This window comes from Amblyomma mixtum, chromosome 10 (genome assembly GCF_055824585.1).
Source record: "Amblyomma mixtum isolate Tamu chromosome 10, ASM5582458v1, whole genome shotgun sequence".
Classification (NCBI taxonomy): Eukaryota; Metazoa; Arthropoda; class Arachnida; order Ixodida; family Ixodidae; genus Amblyomma; species Amblyomma mixtum.
Genome location: NC_143021.1, coordinates 151121423 through 151128467, shown reverse-complemented (window position 1 = coordinate 151128467; position 7045 = coordinate 151121423). Strand labels below are relative to the sequence as shown.

General features: G+C 44.1%; 1 non-coding gene across 1 annotated transcript; it reads right to left on the bottom strand.

Moving 5' to 3' along the window:
* Nucleotides 1-6500: 6500 nt before the first annotated feature.
* Nucleotides 6501-6572, bottom strand: TRNAW-CCA (transfer RNA tryptophan (anticodon CCA)). Its single transcript has one exon. It is a non-coding gene; the product is annotated as a tRNA-Trp (tRNA).
* Between the last annotated feature and the right edge of the window lie 473 nt (nucleotides 6573-7045).

Below are 7045 nucleotides of genomic sequence, written 5' to 3'. Positions count from 1 at the left end.
AGGCATGCGCTTTTTTATTTTTTCAACATGGTATTTATTACAGTGATGTAATGTTCTATGTACATGAACTATATACAGGCCATTATGAAAACAGTGGTAAACAATACATATTGAAAAGACCATGCACTAGAAAAGGGGCAATGCAGAGCAAATCACTAATAGTGAGTGCCACTCCGGTTCGTACTCAGTCTGGGCATACACGTCTCTTAAATGAACAACCATTCGACTGAAGTGATCCTTTGTAGACACAACAGGTTCACAGTGTCTGTCCATCATGCGGGTTTTCCAGAGGCTGTGCAGTCCAATCAGAAAGAACATGTCCAGGGGTTCATCAACAAATGGCAGCGCAGTGAGATAGCGAACAGAATGTGGAGTCAGATGAATTCTTTTTTTAAATGTGCGTTGCAGGATATCCGAAAAGAGTACTGCATCTTTGCAACTGATGAAACAATACTCAATTGTTTCTGGTTCGGCAGCAAGCGCAGTTGTCGGGAATGCACTTATCAGAGCTTGTGTGCGGCTTTGTATGGTCAGATTTCTCCTGTTACCTTTTGCCTTGATAAGGGCCAGTCTTCCCAAAGAACAGATACTTTCAGCTATTGAGCTCACAGAACCCCAAATCTTTTTCTTCCCTTTTGGCCAAAGCCACCTTCGTATATTTGCGTGAAAAACTGACAGATTGCAGTGTACTCTCGCAGTGGTGCATCAGAAATTCTTGAACGCGCATTCCACAAAACGCACTACAGACCACGCAGGGGAAACTATGAAAGCACTCCGATGCACCTGAATACGTATTTATTTATTGACTGATTGATTAGAAACATCTTTATGTGTTCGGTATTCTCAGAACATGTGGGTGGGCCGCCTAGAAGCGCTCTTGCCGGAAACGTACGCTGTCAAGAGATTCGCCCGAGTGTTTGGCGTATTTGAACAATTGAAGCACGCCCTTTTTATGTGGAAATAAATTTTTTTTCTTTCAACTGGAAGCAAGGAAATTGGGTTTAACCTAGTTTAAACAAAATTTCCTGATAACTCCTTTATTTTCATTGAAACATTTCTTTTTTAAAAGCGAGGGCCTAACTTTTATTGAAAATTTTGTTGACGAACATAGGCAGGCAAAAAATATTTTTTGCACCTGTCTCCTTTTTCAACAACCATTACAAGTGAATTCTGCTGCTGTCGCTTTGACGACACAAAGATAACGTTAGGCATGCAGCTTATACTCAGCCTTGGCTAGAGCCTGTAGCAGCTTCTCTAACGGCGGTCTTCTGAGCCTGAAGAATGAAAGACAGCAGGAATAAACGGAGAGGCTTTTGCTCCCAGATATTTCACGCACCCGATACCGAGAACATCGCCGCCACCCCCTTTCCACACCAGCCTGCTTTTTGCAGAACACGCGCAGTAATCCGATGGAAATCAAGAACGATGCGGCCGATGCCCCTCACAGGAGGCCCCCTAAGCAATGGCGTCAACCAATCGCCATGACGTCATTGGCTAGAAGGCGTCAATTGAGGGTCACGTGCCGCTTCATTCTACGAGTGCATTTGACTAGAGTAAATATTTTTCATATATCTTCGAGGTCATTAAGCAAACCATTTGAACAACTTGTAGCATTTTAAAACCTTTTGTTTATTTACCAGTAAAAATAGACACGCTAAACGTTTTGTTTTTCGCGCTGTCTCAGAGGCTTATGCCATATAACGAGCTACTACGCTCAAGTCCATCGCTCCCCGTTAGCACGCGCTGTGCCGCACTGCCGGAGTCTTCGGTCTACACATGACCTCACGGCGAAGAGTCGAGGCGGTGGGGGAGGAGGGCAAGAGGCAACGCCTCGCTATCCCGTCCTATGAAGTTACCCATGTGAATACCACGTTAGTCTCATCTTATTATTATTTCTTTTTTCAACGAAGAGAATGCAAGAAATGTACCACGTAAATGGGACAGCCCCCCAAAAACGTTGCCCATAAATCTGCTCTATGATAGCTGAATCTAATCATTAGAAACAATTGAAGTTCTATTTCCACTCTATTTCAGTGGTATTTGTGTTCTATTCAATTCTATTGCGGTTATATTCCAGTTCTGTTCAAATTGTCTTCTGTTCCTTTGTAGTCTGGGCAGTTGTAAGTACTAGTACTGACAATCACTAGCTCATTAACATTTCGTATTTTCCAGCCTTTGGCGAAGTGATACCGTTGCGGCCAATCGCGAGTTTCGTAACGCCTCCTCTTCTTGAGCGTCATCGGCTTTTCGTGTCGTAGAGGCGATCTAATGCTTTGGCGAACTAAGAAGTGCCTCGGTTTTAGTGATGTGGTTGAAAAAACTGAGGCAATCTGCATTTGTTGCGCTGATGCTATCTCGAATGGGGGCTCAGGCTTACGTTTTGTAAACGCTTTTTCTGTTGGGAAGGGGCACTTTCTGGTGAACATATTTCGCCATTACGGCTCAAGTTGCCTTCATTGCGGTGAAGCAAACTAGGTTCGATGACAGACAGGTCTTATCAGCGACGCACAAAGGGGCATTCAAACCGAGCAAGTATAGAGCAGCAATTCTTTTTGCCGTCTTTTTGGCCAGTTAGTAGAGACATGGGTCACGATAATTAAGCACGCAAATGAAGCCACACGCTGCCAAATTTAAAGATCGAGCTCCATGTGCGCGAAAAAGAGAGCGAATTAACATGTAGAAAACCAAAGTAATATTCAACAGTCTAGGATGAGAACGGCAGTTCGCAATTGGTGGCGCGGTGCTGGAAGTAGTAAGAGAATACGTATACTTAGGGCAGGAAGTGACAGCTGATCCGAACCGTGAGAGGAAAATAACTAGAAGAATAAGAATGGGGTGGAGCGCGTATGGCAGTTTCTCTCAGATCATGAATGGCAGTTTACCAATGACCCTCAAGAGAAAAGTCCACAATAGCTGTATGTGACCGGTACTCACCTATGGGGCAGAAACGTGGAGGCTAACAAAAAGGGTTGAGCTTAAGTTGAGGACAACGCATCGAGCTATGGAACGAAAAATGATAGGTGTAACGTTAAGAGATCGGAAGCGGGTGGAGTGGGTGAGGGAACAAACGCGGGTTAATGACATCCTAGTCGATATCAAGAGGAAGATATGGGCTTTGGCAGGGCATGTACTGCGAATGCAAGATCACCGCTGGTCCTTAAGGGTAACGGAGTGAATTCCAAGAAAAGGCAAGCGTAGCAGGGGGCGGCAGAAATTTAGGTGGGCGGGTGAGATTAAGAAGTCTGCGGGGATACGGGGGCCGCAACTGGCGCACGACAGGGTTAATTGGAGAGACATGGGAGAGGCCTTTGCCCTGCAATGGGCGTAGTCAGGCTGATGATGATGACGATATTTTTAGGGTGTCGAGGAAACGGTTGTACAAGGACTTAATCTGTATGATATTTCTTCCGCCACTGTATCGCTGTGCGTATTTATGGTTTACCGGAACATGACCTATTCAATAGAGTACGTAAAATGCCCCTCTCGCCATGTATGCAAGCTACGCACTGAGACATTACCAGTTAAAACATGGCCAGAGAAAAAGGCTACTTTCGTGTCTACGGTGACCTGTCGCCTTTGTGATGCTCCTGAAACGATTGAGCATAGTTTCATTCATTGTAAAGATGCAATACTCTTCTGGGACATCATGCAACGGACAATGAAAAAAAAAAGGCTTAATTTGACGCCGCATTCTTTACGATTTCTCACTGCACTACCATTTGGTGATGAGCCCTTAGATATGTTATTTTTAATTCGATTACACAGTCTGCAGAAAACACGCATGATGGACCGACATTGTGAAACTGTTATTTCCGCCAAAGACCATGTCTCTAGAATGACTGCACACCTAATAGAATTGTATGCCCAGACCGAGTATGGACCGGACTGGTACTGACTCTTAGTCCAGTGCTGTTCATTGCCTTTTTTCTAGTTCTTTGTTGCTTAGATGTGGCGTGTTATGATGTATTCGCTATATGCTGCGAACTGACTCTTTTCCGGTTCTTGTGTGTCGATGTGCCACTCTTTGTAGAAAGCTCATGCACATAAAACATGGCATCATTGCCATAAATACACTGCTGAAGAAAAAAAAAAAAGCGGCGATAGCCCAGTGGTCTCGCTGATCGGCACTTAAATGAGACCTGTTCGCGCACCCGCTGGTTCGACTGCCCGTCTTGGACATCGATTCAATTTCTTTTTCTATTTTTCATGGTTTGACCTCTTAATTCAGCTGAAGGTCAAAACTAGGCACCCGGCGATCGAATCACGAGGTCCCGTAGTGAAGCTTTGGCTTCAAAATGCAATAGAAAGGCACGCCTTACATCCGCGCGAAATACGGACGCAGGAATGAAATGTTTCTTAAGGTAAGTCATCATCATCACCATCATTTATTTACCTTTAAGGGCCCTTGGCTTAGCGCATTACATAAGGGTCGGGGGGGGGGGAGCAGTCGTTTCATAATACAGTGGTCTGTAACATCAACAAGAAATACAAAGTACCGGGTTCATGATCAACACTAACATTATGAACATTATCAAAAGTATTAGCATAACAAAGGCACAGCACTCAAGAAAAACTTGGAGGGAGAAAATAAAAAAAAACACTCATGCGCACACTCAAAAACACGACAAAATAACTCAGCCCTTGAAATGTGCAGATAATAACTGCCTGAATTTATTGGCTTCTATTTCAATAACTATAAAATCGCGTAGGTCATTCCACAGTGTAATGGAGCTAGGTAAAAAAGATTTATTATTTAGTTTGTGGAGCCGTGTATGCGCTGCAAACTCAAAGAGTTAAAAACTCGACGATAGATGCGGAGCGGCGGGCGCAATGCAGAGTTTCTTAGCTGTGGGAGGGTGTAGTACAATGTGTGAAATAAACAAAGGTGTGAAATTTTACGCCGAATTGCCAGAGGTTTGAGATCAAGGGATGCCTTGATAAGAGTTACACTGTGTTGTCTGCCGTAATGCGATGTGATAAAACGGGTCGCGCTATTTTGGATGGCTTCAAGGTGATCGATTAGGTATTTTTATGGGGATTCCAGATCGCCGAGGCATATTCGAGTTCGGAACGGATGAATGTTACGTAGGCGAGTTGTCGGACAGAATGGAGTGAAAAAGCAACGGATCGTCTGATAAACCCAAGCATCTTCGAAGCATCTGTACAAAGTGTTGCAATGAGCAATGTGACTAGGTTAGTTTGTTGTTTATGATGATTCCAAGATACCTGTATGATTTTTTTTCGGAGAGTGGTGTGGAACTTAATGGATACGGATAGCTGAGGTTATTTCGCTTTCTCGATACATGCATGAACTTACATTTGGAAATGTTCAGTTGCATAAGCTATGATGTACACCAGGTTTCTGTGAGGTTTAAGTGGCGTTGAAGCAGAGTCTGATCATCGGGAGTGTATATGACGGATACAGAGACGGATACAAGATGATATTGCATTAGGAAGATAGTTTATAAATATCAGAAAACGGAGTGGTCCTAGCAGCGTTCAATGAGGGACTCCAGAGATGACTGCAGTGTTTGATGATCTATGGTTGCCTATTACGGTATAGTGTGAGCGGTCGCGGAGAAAGCAGTCAATCCATGACGAGATTAAAGGGTTGATGTGGAGGCAGGAGAGCTTTGCCAAGTGTGGCGTATTTTTATTGATACATAAAAAAGAAGCACTGAACGGATCAGTTCAACACATCCTGGAAAACAAACATGTACTGTGGCTCCGTCCAACGTACCTAAGCCGCTATGGTCGGAAACAAAAAAATTCAAGGGGCACTTTGGCTCTCTAAAGTGCTGCAAGGCGAAAGCCTTTCCTGGCGCACTGTTTGGCATTGACTGCGAGACTGTTTGTGCTGTGCTAGTGCTTTATTTGACTGCACACTTTGAGTACACATTGCAACTAGACACTTTGATTGCCGAGTTTGACTGCTTCCTTAGCACGATTCTCTCCCTGCATCGAGGAGTTCGGTTGGATCCATGGCTCTGTTCGCAGTAATGAGGTATGCAATGGGGTCGCACGCGGACGCCTTCCCTGTTGGAACGGACGACAACTATTTTTTATTAGTTGTCGTCTGCTCAAAAAGGGGGCGGCAGGCATCCGTGGGTGACCTCATTAATTTAAATCAGCGCACTCTGACGTCATAACCATTTCCACCAACCGAAAAGCGCGACACCTCTGCTGATAACCTTTTGTTGGCAACGATAAGGCATTAAAGGCTTTCACCTGAAAACTGCATGGCTTAATTAATGATTTGTACCAACTGAAGTAAATTTAGTCACATTCTGTATAGCCCGTTGAAATAATTTTAGCTTTTAACTTCGTTCGATATGCAGGGAGCCCCTCGTTCAGTTCTTGGTGGACCATTTGAAGTGATTGGAAAATTTTCGATGTATGAATGACCGTCATATAACCATTCATCAAAATCAAGAGCCTGACTGAGGAACTAACAAATTAGGTTCTCTGTGGCGACGATTATAACACGAAAAGAATAAATGTGACCCGTACGTGATTCGAACACGCAACCTTCTGATCTGGAGTCAGACGCGCTACCGTTGCGCCAACGAGTCAGGCATGCTTTCACGACCGCCAACACAGTTGTTGGGAATGCGCTTATCAGAGCTTGTGTGCGGCTTTGTACGGTAAGCTTTTTTCTGTTATCTTTTGCATTGATAAGGGCCACCCTTCCCAAAGAACAGATACTCTCAGCTATTGAGGTCAGAAAACCCCAAACCTTTTTTTTCTCTTTTGGCCGATGTCGCCTTCGTATATTTGTGTGAAAAACTGACTGATTACCGTGTACTCTTGCAGTGGTGAATCAGAAATTCTTGAAACGCGCATTCCACAAATCTCACTACACACCACGCAGTGGAATCTACGAAAGCACTGCGATGCACCTTAATAAGTATTTTTTGAAGCTCTTTTGCGTTAAACGTACGCTGTCGAAACATTCGTCCTGAGTGTTTTGCGTGGTTGGAACAATTGAAGCGCGCACCTTTTATGAGAAAACAAAACTTAGTTTTCCTGACTGGTTTGGTTTGGT